At 45.3% G+C, this 13,374-nt stretch overlaps 1 protein-coding gene across 4 annotated transcripts in view; it reads right to left on the bottom strand.

Annotated features, from left to right (window-relative positions):
- Positions 1-13,374, bottom strand: part of MTMR3 (myotubularin related protein 3) — a 157,731-nt gene that overhangs the window by 138,712 nt on the left and 5,645 nt on the right. For 3 of the 4 annotated variants that reach the window (XM_075059915.1, XM_075059916.1, XM_075059917.1), the window contains exon 2: positions 2,491-2,571. The gene's annotated coding sequence lies outside the window, so the exon portion shown is untranslated. Of the gene's footprint in view, positions 1-2,490; positions 2,572-8,330; positions 8,457-13,374 lie in introns of those variants that run through there. The other variant, XM_075059914.1, reaches the window with a different exon arrangement.

Raw genomic sequence — 13,374 nt, 5'->3', positions numbered from 1 at the left:
AAGAATACTGTGGGAGGCTGTATCAAAAGCTTTGCTAAAGACAAGGAACAACATGTCCAGTGCTTTCTCCTCATCCACAGAGCCAGTTATCTCTTCTCAGAAAGCAATTAGTCATCATGTAGTCAACAGTAGTGGTGTCCTACATGTGGCCCTCGCAATTCTAAATTGTTACCCAGAAGAAGTTCAGAGGAAAAATATGTATTTGAAAGCAACTGAGCTGTGTCCTGTGATTTTTGAACTATGGTGTTTGAATCAGCCTCTATGGAGAGGATGGTGGCACTATCTCCTTAACTGCCTCTCACTGCTTCCCATATAACCCCAGCAGCAGCTCTGGTGCATGTGAGTTGAAAGCACTGGAGACTGTTCCTGTCCTGCTGCAGCTGCTTATCAGCTTCCCTGAAGGCCACCAGCTGCACTGCAGGAGAGTAGGTCTGGCGTTCCTTTGCCTAGTTCTTGCCAATCCGTGAGTGTCCCAGAGAGAGCAGGATAGTTCTGACTCATCCTATGGGAGCTACCAGCAAAGGATGGCTCTGTGAACTTGTGTTTATTGCCCGTGACCTGTCCAGGACTTTTACTAAAACACCCGTGACTAAACTGTAGCCTTATATATAGACTCTGGCCACTTGGCCACGCAGCCCACACCTCACGGCAACCATCTAGACTTTGGCCATTGGGCCACACTGCCCAGAAGAAGAGGGCAACCATATTCACTTTGGTCGTTAGGTCACACTACCCCAAGACCCAGAGTGATCACGCAGACTTAGCTGCGGGGCAACAACAACTCTTACCCTATCCCAAAAGAAGATGGGGCACATCTGCCCTGCGACAGTCCCCAAAAGACAAAGAGGGAAACAAATATGCGAGCATTAAACCCTCTGGGAACGCCTTCACATTAGGTGAATCACCAGAAAAAACTTGGCTGAAAAATCTGAACACAACTTGTTTACAGATCTGGGCTACAGAAACCCATTTCGGTGTTCAATCACTATGATCAGAAAATCACTATGATCAGAATTGATTTAGCAGTTCTCACTGCTAAAGCTCAGCTGAATTAAAGAGTGAGCAGGTTTTCAAATAAGGTGTCATATGCCTGGAAACAAGCAACATATTTCTTGTAGACTAGAAGTAGGATCCTGAACTGTAAAATAAATAGCTGAAAAAGATTTGGCTGTAAAAATTATCAGCAATACTCTGAAAATGAAACCTTGTTTCTGTGAACTTTAGTTTTTTCTTAACAGACAGCTTTGTTGGATTTCACTGATGTCAATCCACACATCATACCACATTCCAAGGCAATTCAGTGCAAAATGAGATTAGCACAAACTGTCCAAAGAAATCCATTCTCAAGACCATCTCTCACATAGGACCGGAGTTAATCTTCCCTGATTAGTAGTTTAATGGAGTAAAAGTTCCAATCTGTTTTAACTACATCCAGCAAATCTCCAGTGGTTTACTGTGGATTAATAACATTTTCTCCAAATCAGATGAAAATTCTCAAATACAGTTTAAGTCCTGACTGTTCAAGAAAACCTGACTCTCAAGTTCAAATCTCTATTCCTAGTCAGCTGGTTGCTAGTAATCTTTGTTCTTAAAAATAAAACTTCATTCTGTGGCTCATCAGTTCTGCTATAAAGTTTTCAAAGTATGGGGCTATTCTTTCTACTGTCGCTCTACTTCTGTTAATTTCTGACGAACTAAGGTGTTTATATTTCTCCTGTTACTCTCTCCATCCACATGTCCTGGCTGAAAGAGCAAGATACCTAGTAAAGTTTATAATCTCACATTTAAAGATATGTAAAGATATCTGCTTAGTGCTGAGAATAAAGTAAAGTAGGAGAGAAAGAAAAAGGGAAAGAGAAAGAGAGAGAGACCCCAGTATTTAATACTCTTTCCCTTCCTTCCTTTCCCAGCACCTGAATTTCATTATTTTGGTATTAACATAGATTTTGTACTGCCCCCAAAATATCCAGTGTGATACAGATTTTTGTTCTAACAACCCTTAAGTGCACTGTAGAAGTTGCAGGTAGGAAATGGAAGGTTTTGATAAAAAAAGTGGCAAGATGGGGGCATTAAGCACTCCAGGAGATGGTTTGGGTTTTTTTATCTAATGCCATGTCTGCACTAGCAAGCTTACAATGGCACAGCTCTATCAATGAAAACCTCTCCTGCCAACATAGCGCTGTGCACACTACCCCTTATGCCACCGTAACTTATGTCACTCAGGGGGATGGGGGCGTTTTCCATGCCGACGAGTGACATACATTTTGTCGACATAAGTGGTAGTGTAGACATGACCTCAGAGGCAGGTGAGACAGCTGACATTGGGCAGAGGATAAATCTTTTACCCTCCACCATGAGGGTAGAGACGACTTGAAAGTATTTTTGAGAGGGCGTTGACCTTAGTTTGCCTCTTATTTCATGAACAGACTAATCAATCATAGCTCTGGAAACCAGCAGCAAAACTTGTCTAGATAAAATCTATAAACTTACCAAATAGTGATAGGTAACAAATGAGTCTTCTTTGTCCCAGCAAGTTTCAGATGTTGCTTTTCTGACACTTCACACTGAAAGCTGCAAAATCAAAGACTGTACTTTAAAAGTCTTCAATCAGAAAAGCATTTCTTTCTTTTCAAAAACAGGATATTAAACTCAATTGCCACACAACTCTTCCCAGTTTAAAAATGAAACGTCAACAACTGCTGGCTACTGCATGAGACCTCATAATTAGCCACATCTCAATATACCTAAAGGTGGGTGAGGAAATATCTTTTACTGGACCAACTTCTATTGGTGAAAGCAACAGACTTTGAAGGGGTCATACAGATTTATGAAGCACACAGGGTTCCAGCTAAGGTATGACTCTTGGAAGGGAATGGGTCAGAAAAGTTGCCCATAAAGTATCGCAACGGTTTTTCAACCCTCTTCCCAACAGGGAAGTATTAGAAAATATTATTCAACAACAAACTTTGAGAAAGCTAGTATCTACACCAGACATGCAATAGATTTGGCTTTTTACCCCCTCCCCTCCCCCAAAAAAGTCCAATTGAAAAAACAAAACCATTAATGGGAGCAGACGTACTGCATCAGATCAGTGGCCATCTAATCTGTTATCTTCTCTTTGATCATCCCTAGTACCAGATGCATTACAGAGAGTGTAAAAAAACCCAAGTGGACAATTATCTCCATATAAAAAATGTCTTCCTAATCCCAATTTTTTTAAGTTACCTAAAATTATGCAAACAGATACCTTTGAAAGTATTAATGTAAAATATTTTTGCCCCAACTATGCAAAAGCCCAGCCTCTGTAGGAGTGAAATCTCTAATTTGCCTCGTTCCTATGCAATGACTTCACCTAGGATCCACACGCATCTTTCATCACATTTGTATGATTACTTTGACAACTGAAATCACGAGGCTAAAAAACTGTATGCTAAATTGAATATCAGAACCCCAAAATTAAAACTCCTGTCTGAAACCAGTCATTTCTAGAAGTATGCAAGTAACCAAACAGATGGAATACCACTTCCATACACCCAATAAACTACTTGTGTTGTTCTTTACAATAACTTTTAAACCACCCTAATGGGATGCCAGAGGCATATGAGCCAGGAAAATCTAAATTAAACAGAAATACCATTCTACCAATGGTAATAGTCTACCAATGTGACATCTATCAATGGAGATATACCCCTCAATCAGATTCTAGTTAAAAATCTCTATTTTCTTACATATGCATTGTCTAAATTAGTTAGTGCTTTATAACAGGAAAGACTAAAAAAAGAAAATAATACTTCCAGTACACAAAAACCAGAGATATCTAATTTTAGATCTGAGGTGCTTGGAGGAGAGAACTGAAAAATAAAAACACACACATAGGAGCAAAGTCTATCAAGCACAAGGAGTTTTAAAACAGTATTTAGTCAATACTCTTTAGAGAAGAACACAGACTCACATTAACTTTCAGCTGCAATAAAAAAAATCTTGCACTATCCATGTTTTATCTTGATAGATACAAGAAAGGATAAATGTGCCACTAATAATCACAATTATTAAAACAAACAGGCTAAAAAAGTAGGATATAGAGAAACTGTATTTTATTATGCCTTGCACAATTGAGCAAAACTGCAGGTTAATTTCCAATTCCAGAGTCTTTATGATTGATGATGGTTAGCAGTGACATATGAAGCAGAAAGAACACGGCCTGATTATCAAGTAATCTTAAATTTACTGTCTCTTAATCTTAATCGCAAACCAAGCTTACTGCACAAAGCTCAGTTTTACAGTTGCTCAGTTACACAAAACTTGGTTTAACATGGAGACAGAGCAAGACATTACAGAAGTTTATTTCTGGCAGTATTTGGAAACTATTTCATGACAGATTCATTAGCATTCCTCTGTAAAGCTGCTGGTCATAGATAAGCAGCTAAAATGTTATCAGTTCCTAAGTCAGAAACTTGGGCCAAAAAACAACAAGCTATACCGGGGGTGGGGAAACTTTTTGGCCTGTAGGCCACATCTGGTTTCCAAAATTGTATGGAGGGCCGGTTACAGGAGGGTCTGCCTCCCCAAACAACCAGGTGTGGCCCGGTCCCCGCCCCTATCTGACTCTGTCCCCCCTACTTCTCGCCCTGACAGCCCCTCTGGGACTCCTGCCCCATCCACTACCACGCTGTTCCCTGTCCCCTGACTGCCCCCTGCTGCCCCATCCAACCCCCCTTCCTTCCTGACTGCCCCCCACCCAAACCCCCTACCTGCATTCATCCCCTGTTCCCCACCCTCTGACTATCCAGCTCTTATCCATAACCCTGACTAACACCTGAACTCCCCTGCCTCCTGTCCAACCCCCTGCTCCTGCCCCCTACTGCATACTCTGAAGCACCAGTGTAAACAGGTATCTCTGTCATAAACAGATAGCTAAGGGTTAATGTTTCTTTTACCTGTAAAGGATTAAAAGGGAACCAAACACCTGACCAGAGGACCAATCAGGAAAACCGGATTTTTCAAAGCTCGCGAGGGAAGTTTGGGTGTTTGTTCTTGTTCTGTTCTGTGCTCTCTCGGCTCTGAAAGTGATCTCTCTATCTCCAGGTTTCTAATCTTCTGTTTCCAAGTTGTGAGTACAAAGGTAGAAAAACAATAGGCTTATATTGTTTTTTTGTATTACATGTGTGTGTTGCTGGAAGTTTAAATTGTAATTCTTTTTGGATAAGGTTGTTTATTCATTTTTCTTGTAAGCCATTGACCTGTATTATTGTCACCTATGACAGAGACCAATTTTTATGTCTTTTTCTTTCTTTTTTATATAAAGCTTTCTTTTTAAGACTGTTTGAGTTTTCTCTGGTTAAGGCTAAGGAACGAAGGGAGGGGAAACTCTTGTGTAGAGTTAATAAGCTTGATTTGCATAGCTCTGGGTAGGGGAGAGACACCTGATCTCGCTGGTTTGCATTCAAGGAATTGAAATAGGGTGATCGTCCCGGGCCATCCAGGAGGGAAGCCTGGGAGGAAGTAAAGAGAAAGACAAGGGGAGGGGGGTTATTCCCTGTGGTGAGACTCAGGGCATCTGAGTCTTGTGGTCCCCAGGGAAGGTTTGGGGAGACCAGAGTGAGCCAAACACTGGAATTTTTGGCTGTGGCAGCGCTATCAGATCTAAGTTGGTAAATAACTTAGAGGAATTTATGCTAGTACCTCATATTTGAACTCTAAGGTTCAGATTGAGGAATTATACTATGAACATCTGCCATAAGGCTTCATGGAAATATGCTTAGAATGCATTTATGCTACATATGCCATGTAAAATATTTCCGTAAAGGTTATGACTACTGAATGCATAATCCTATTTGTATGCAGGTATCTTTTTGTATTCTAAGTTATGAATGTTATGAATGCTGGCTGGTACTGGTTAAATTTCTAAATAACTTAGTAGAAGATTTGGTCAGTTCCTGGAGAAGAATGTTGAAATTAAGTACCTAATCAGAAACACTTAAAGGACAACAGATTTGGAATGCACCAATCCACATCAGAAATCTACTTGAGGAATTCAGGTAATATGTAAACAATGGATGCTACCTGTAAAACTGTGAGTCGTGCATGGACATGTGACTTGCCCAGGGGACTCCTGAACTCCATCTTGGAGCTGGACTTTGCATAGGGGAAAGGAGCGGGTCTCCATCCACAAGAGAAAGTCTATTTAAACCCCTGGGAGACCCCTCCATTTGGCCTTCACTGGCTAAAGAGAGGAGCAATCATGAAGATCCCCTGCTACGTCCTGAGCTGGAACAGCTACGTCCTGAGCTGGAACAAGAGCTGTACCAGGGAAAGAATTATGCCCAAGCCGGAAAGTCTCCAGTCTGAGGGCTGGCTACACTCAGAACTTCAAAGCGCTGTGTGGGAGCCGTGCGCTGCGGCAGCGCTTTGAAGTGCGAGTATGGTCGCAGTGCCAGCGCTGAGAGAGAGCTCTCCCAGCGCTGCACGTACTCCACTCCTCATGGGGATTAGCTTGCAGCGCTGGGAGCCGCGCTCCCAACACTGTGGCACTGCTTACACTGGCACTTTACAGCGCTGTATCTTGCAGCACTCAGGGGGTGTTTTTTCACAACCCCTGAGCGAGAAAGTTGCAGCGCTGTAAAGCGCCAGTGTAGCCAAGCCCTGAGGAAAAACTTACTAAAGCATCTCTGAGGGTGAGATTATCTGTATTCAGTTTGATTAGACATAGATTTGCGCATTTTATTTTATTTGCTTGGTGACTTACTTGTTTCTGTCGTTACTACTCGAACCACTTATCCTACTTTATGTATTTAATAAAATCATTTTTACTTAGTAATTAACTCAGAGCATGTATTAATACCTGGGGGACAAACAACTGTGCATCTCTCTCTATCAGTTATAGAGGGCAAAACAATTTATGAGTTTACCCTGTATAAGCTCTATACAGGGGAAAACAGATTTATTTGGGTTTAGACCCCACTGGGAGTTGGAGATCTGAGTGTTAAAGACAGAAACACTTCTGTGAGCTGCTTTCAGTAACAGTCAGTAACAGAAGTAGTCTTGGCACATTGTGTGGCAGCTCTCAGGAGGGGTTCTGTGATCCAACCCGACACACCGGTGGCTGGCAGTGCTACAGGCATGCCACCCAGAGCACCAGGACAGGCAGCCACACCGCCCGGTGGGAGCCAGCCACACCACGGCGCAGCACAGAGCACCGGGTCAGGCCGGGCTCTGCAGCTGCACTACCCCAGGAGCTCACAGCCCCGCCATCCAGAGCACTGGACCAGCAGCACAGTGAGCTGAGGCTGCAGGGGAGGAGGGAAAGCGGGGGAGGGGCCGGGGGCTAGCCTCCAGGGCCAGGAGCTCAGGGGCCAGGTAGGAGGGTCCCGCGGCCCAGATGTGGCCCACCTCTGGGCTATACCAAGAAACACCACTCTGAATTAAACTATCATCTTACAAATACCAACCAGCAGAGAGGGTAACAGTCTCAGTTTCTGATGTAGGAGAGTGATTGGCTATACAGTATTCTTACAGCTGGTGATTTATTTTTAACATAATAAAATTTAAATAATGTCACATTTGAAATTAATACACCTCTATCCCGATATAACTGTCCGTGGGAGCCAAAAAATCTTACTGCATTATAGGTGAAACTGCTTTGATCCGCCAGAGTGCGCAGCCCCACATCCCCGGAGCGCTGCTTTACTGCGTTATATCCAAATTCATGTTATATCAGGCCATGTTATATCGGGGTAGAGGTGTACTGACAGATTGCATTTGACCCAGGAGATGAAAGCGCCAGAAAACTAGTTACAACTCCCAAATTCTAAAGGCCAGTCTGTGCTGGTCCCACCCCGACGAGAGTTAGAGCACCTACATGGCTGCTTTAAGTTATACCATTAAGGACACTACAGCAGTGGAGAATAGGCATAACTCCACTACTTACCCTTCCCTGATGCTATGATCATATCTATGATATGCCCCTACGGTGGGACAGAGGGCTGACGGCACAGGGGCCATCTGGGTCCGCTTCATGCCACCAAGAGAATTTCCTGCTGGCCATTTGTGTTCAGATTCTGGCCTTTTTGCCCCACCTGAGTAGCATAAAGAAAGCCACATCTCATTTGATACTCTAGTCTATAACACTGCTATGGATTGACATGGCTTAACAATGTTAACAATGGGGATGTGTTAATTTCCCACACGCACGCTGTGGCCAGGTGATGACGTACTTAAAATATACGATTAATTTAATTATCATGAGGCTAAAACTTCAGAGGTAGTATCTGCAATACACAGGCACAATTAAGTGCATAAAAACGGGCATGACTGTACAAAACCTTATTCACCTGCAGAAGTCCAACTTCAACAAGTACTGTCTTTAGCTTCAGTGGGATTGTTCATATGAGTGAGAGTCTGTAGGATTGAGTCCTAAGAAGTTAAAGATGACTTGTAAAGGAAAATAAGTAAGTTTGTATCTCTCTCTTTGTTTTTCTTCTTTTCAAATATATAAAGAAGTTATAAAAGACTCACCCTCACCCACCCGCCAAACTGTTTTATTCTAGTTGTTTATTACATTTAGGAATTTAGGTCTTGTTTATCCCATTTTTCCTAGAAGACTCTATGGAGAACTGAAGAAACAGTAGCGTTATGACATCACAAATACCATGGCAGTGAACTATGAACAGATGGAATTTTTAGTTAATCTTTCCTTTGTTAACATCTATTTAATTCAAATTCTGGCAAACTGTTGGGAGAAAAGATATCTTAGTTAAAAATTTAACCCATCTGCCTAGGGTGACCAGATGTGCTGTTTTCAAAGGGACAGTACCATTTTTGGGGACTTTTTCTTATATAGGTGCTGTGACAGACCCGGGCCAGTGTGGTACAGGAGTCTGACAGAGGGCAAATATACTGGTCACTGGATGAGTAGTGTTCTGTTCCCTGAGTGACCAGAGCAGGGGCTGCACTTGAGTAGTCAGGAACCTGCTAGAACCAATTAAGGCAGACAGGCTGATTAGAACACCTGCAGCCAATCAAGGCAGGCTAATCAGGGCACCTGGGTTTAAAAAGGAACTCACCCCAGTCAGGCGAGGAGGAGCCAGAGGAGAGGAAGTGTGTGTGAGAAGCTGGGAGCAAGAGGCACAAGGGGGAAGCTGAGAGTGAGAGGAGGTGCTGCTGGAGGACTAAGGAGTACAAGCGTTATCAGACACCAGGAGGGAAGATCCTGTGGTGAGGATAAAGAAGTGTTTGGAGGAAGCCTTGGGGAAGTAGCCCAGGGAGCTGTAGCTGTCATGCAAGCTGTTACAGAAGGCACTATAGACAGCTGCAATCCACAGGGCCCTGGGCTGGAACCCGGAGTAAAAGGGTGGTGGCCCGGGTTCCCCCCAAACCTCGCAACTCCTGATCAGACACAGGAGGAGTTGATCCAGACTGTGGGAAGATCACTGAGGTGAGCAAAATCTGCCAATAAGCGCAGGACTCACCAAGGTAGAGGAGGAACTTTGTAACAACTGGGATCAGGGGTGGGATTTTGGTGTGCACAGCGCAGCAGAAGAAAGACGGTGATTTTAAAAAAAAAGTAGAGGTTTATTTTTTATTTTTTCCACCACAATGGATGACCTAGTACGGGCACTTGATATAAGCTATGGCGACTCAGCAGGAGGCTACCTGTGTCCAGGGCAGCTGCTCAACAGGAGGCAGTGTGACTGCACCAAGAGACTAATCTCCTGCTGATGGACCAGGCTGCTCAAGACTGAGCTACGTTGCGAGAACTGGTAAACCAGGTAAAGACCTTTACAGAGCTGAACAGTGGCCATGATGGGACGCAGAATTTATCGGGCCAGCCATTGGCTGCAGAAAATGACACAGGAGGATGATGTATAGAGGCATACCTTTGAGAGGACAGCCCTACGGGAGGCCTGGCCTAGAGATCAGTGGTCTGGCCTCCTTGCCCCATTCCTGTGTGGGAGGCCCAGAAGGCCTACATAATCTGCCTGAAGAGGCTGCAGCAGACTACCCCCAGCTGAAAGCAGAGATCCTGGCCAGATCTGGGGTAACAATTGCAGTGCGTGCCCAGCGATATCACGAGTGGAGGTACCAGGAAAACAAAACCCCGCGGTCCCAATTGTATGACCTCATCCATCTCACATGAAAGTGGTTGCGAATGGAATCCCAGAGTCCGAAAGAGATACTAGAGATTCTGGTCATTGACCGATAGATGAGAGGGTTACTGCCAGACCTTCGTGCTTGGGTAAGCCAGAACGAACCCTCCACCTATGATGAGGTTGTCACACTGGTAGAGAGGTGAAGGACAGCGAGGGAGCTGACCCAATCAGTTAAGGAAGAGGCACCCCGGGTTAAACTAGCAGCACCAAGCCCTAGAGCTCGGGTGACTGGGCAACCAGGAGATCACAGGTGGAAAAAGAGAGGGGCTGAAGGCCCACCAGAAGCCACAAAGAGTCGGAGCACTGAGGGAGAAGAGGATTGTGATATTAGACTGCCCAAACAAGAGACCGGGGAATGCCTAACGCCCCATACAGATGTTATTCTTGCGGGGAGTGGGGACATATAGCTGCACAGTGTCCCAATGCTGAGGAGCCTATGCAGTGTAACCTGGGGAACTGGGCAGACCCATGCTCCCTAATCCACCTTCTGGGGATCTCACTAACCTCACATATGTACACCAGACCAGTAAAGCTAAATGGGGTAGGGACCACAGCACTGGTTGATTCGGGGAGTGCTATCATGCTTGTCTCCGGGAAGCTTGTGAAGTGTAGTCAGCTACTGCGGGCTAAGATTACGGGGATAACATGCGTCCATGGGACAGTTGGTTATTACCCCACTATCCCAGTAAAAACTGAGATTCAGGGGAACACTACTGAGGTAGCAGCAGATGTAGTCTCTAAACTCCCATACCTGGTGCTCATAGGGAGGGACTTCCTAGGGTTTGGAGACTTACTTCCAGTAGGAGGATTGGAGAAAGAGGGGAATCCTGAAGTCAGTGAGGCATCCACAGTAGACTGTCAACCCCCAGTCTTCTCCGAAATATCCCCAGATTTATTTTCCATTTCCAGACAGGTTAGAAAGTCGAAAAGGGAAAGGAGGGCAGCTAAGGCCTTGGGAACCTGAATGCTGGCCCAAAGACAAAGGTTCGCTCTCGCAGGTAGGCAGACCCGAGCAGCTGAAAAGAAGGCCACCCAGGAGGGAGAAGCACCTGAGTCTGACCCCCACCCTAACACTTCTGAACCAGTAGAGGCAACAGAGACTGAGCCCCTAGATCTTGGGCAGATTAGCCCCGGAAGAGGAAATTTTGGACGGCACCAGGCTGAAGACCCAAGGTACAACAACATTAGAAAGGAGGTGACTGAAATAGATGGGGTCCTCATGGAAGAGAGAACCCAGGGACCAGGACCCTACTTCATAATGAAGAAGAAACTCTGATATCGAGTTGCACCAGTACAGGGGCAAAAGTTACAGCAGATCTTAGTACCTCAAAAACACCAGAATGCTGTATTAAGTCTTGCTCATAGTCATCTGTTTGGGGGGCACTTGGGGGTAGAGAAGATCCTGGCACGAGTCCTACGACGTTTTTTCTGGCCCGGAGTACATGAAGAAGTGCGGAGGTACTGTGCATCCTGCCCGGAGTGTCAGCTGCACAGTCCCCGTCCCCACCTGAGGGCACCTTTAGTACCCCTTCCCATCATAGAAGTCCCCTTTGAGCGAATAGCCATGGACCTAGTGGGACCCCTGGAGAAGAAGGCTCGGGGCCACCAATATATACTTGTTGTATTGGACTATGCTACTCGCTACCCAGAAGCCGTCCTCCTGCGGAACACAGCCTCTAAAATGATAGCCAAAGAGCTGGTGGGGATCTTTGCCTGAGTGGGGCTACCAAAGGAGATATTAACAGACCAAGGAACCCCATTTATGTCAAAACTAATGAAGGACCTCTGTACGCTGCTCCATATACATACCCTGAACACTTCAGTTTACCATCCGCAGACTGATGGGTTGGTAGAAAGGTTTAACCGAACCCTCAAGGCTATGATAAGGAAGGTAGTGAGCCGGGATGGGAAGGATTGGGACACTTTATTGCCCTACCTTATGTTCGCTATCCGGGAGGTACCTCAGGCCTCACCTGGGTTTTCCCCATTCGAGCTTTTATACGGACGTCACCTCCGTGGCATACTAGATATCGCCAAAGAGATTTGGGAAGAGGAACCCATGAGGGGAGAAATATAATATAACATGTAATACAGATGCGAGACCGGATAGCCCGTGTCACCACTATTGTACAGGAACATTTCGAAAAGGCCCAGGAGGCCCAGAGAACCTATTATAATCACCAGGCAAAAGTCTGACAGTTCCAACCAGGGGATTGGGTGATGGTATTGGTACCCACAGCAGAAAGCAAGCTTCTGGCCCAATGGCAGGGGCCCTATGAGGTGGTTGAACCCGTGCGGGAAGTCACCTACAATGTGCGGCAGCCAGGACGCCGAAAACAAGAACAGATTTATCACATCAACCTCCTGAAACCCAGGCATGCACAAGAGGCATGCATAACTGTCCGAAAAGACCTAACCCAGGAAAACAAGCCTTCCAAACAGGTGAGAGTGTCTCCTGATTTAACACCAGATCAGAAAAATGAGGTGTCTGAGATGATCTTCCGAAACCAAGATGCGTTCTCAACAAAACCGGGTCGAACAACCGAGACATATCACCACATCGTCACGAACCCCGGGGCCAGAATAACAATGAGGCCCTATCGGGTGCCAGCAGCCAAAAGGGAGGAAATAAAAGCAGAAGTAAAAAAAAATGCTGGAGTTGGCGATCATCAAAGAATCCCACAGTCAGTGGTCCAGCCCAATTGTGGTGCCCAAACCTGATGGCACCACAAGGTTTTGCAACGACTTCCGGCGACTTAACGAAGTATCCCGGTTCGACACGTACCCCATACCTCGCATAGATGAGCTAGTGGACCATCTGGGGAATGCCCGGTACTTGACTACTCTAGACTTGACAAAAGGGTACTGGCAGATTCCTCTTGCGGAAGACACAAAGGAAAAGACTGCATTCTCTACACCAGAGGATCTTTTTCAATATACTGTCCTCCCTTTTGGACTACATGGGGCCCAGCGACTTTCCAGCGCCTCATGGACAAGCTATTACGCCTGCATAACATTTATGCTGCTGCCTACTTGGACGATGTGGTCATTCATACCCCGGACTGGGAAACTCACCTGGAGAAGGTGGAAGCAGTCCTTGATACCTTCAGGCAAGCTGGCCTTACAGCAAACCCTGCCAAGTGCGCTGTAGGGTTTACGGAGGCCAAATATCTTGGCTACATTGTGGGAAAAGGTCTGGTAAAATCCCAAGTGAACAAGTTGGAGG

This window comes from Chelonoidis abingdonii, chromosome 22 (assembly GCF_003597395.2).
Source record: "Chelonoidis abingdonii isolate Lonesome George chromosome 22, CheloAbing_2.0, whole genome shotgun sequence".
NCBI classification, from domain to species: Eukaryota; Metazoa; Chordata; order Testudines; family Testudinidae; genus Chelonoidis; species Chelonoidis abingdonii.
The sequence above is the reverse complement of the archived record's forward strand: the minus strand, read 5'-3'. Positions and strand labels throughout refer to the sequence as shown.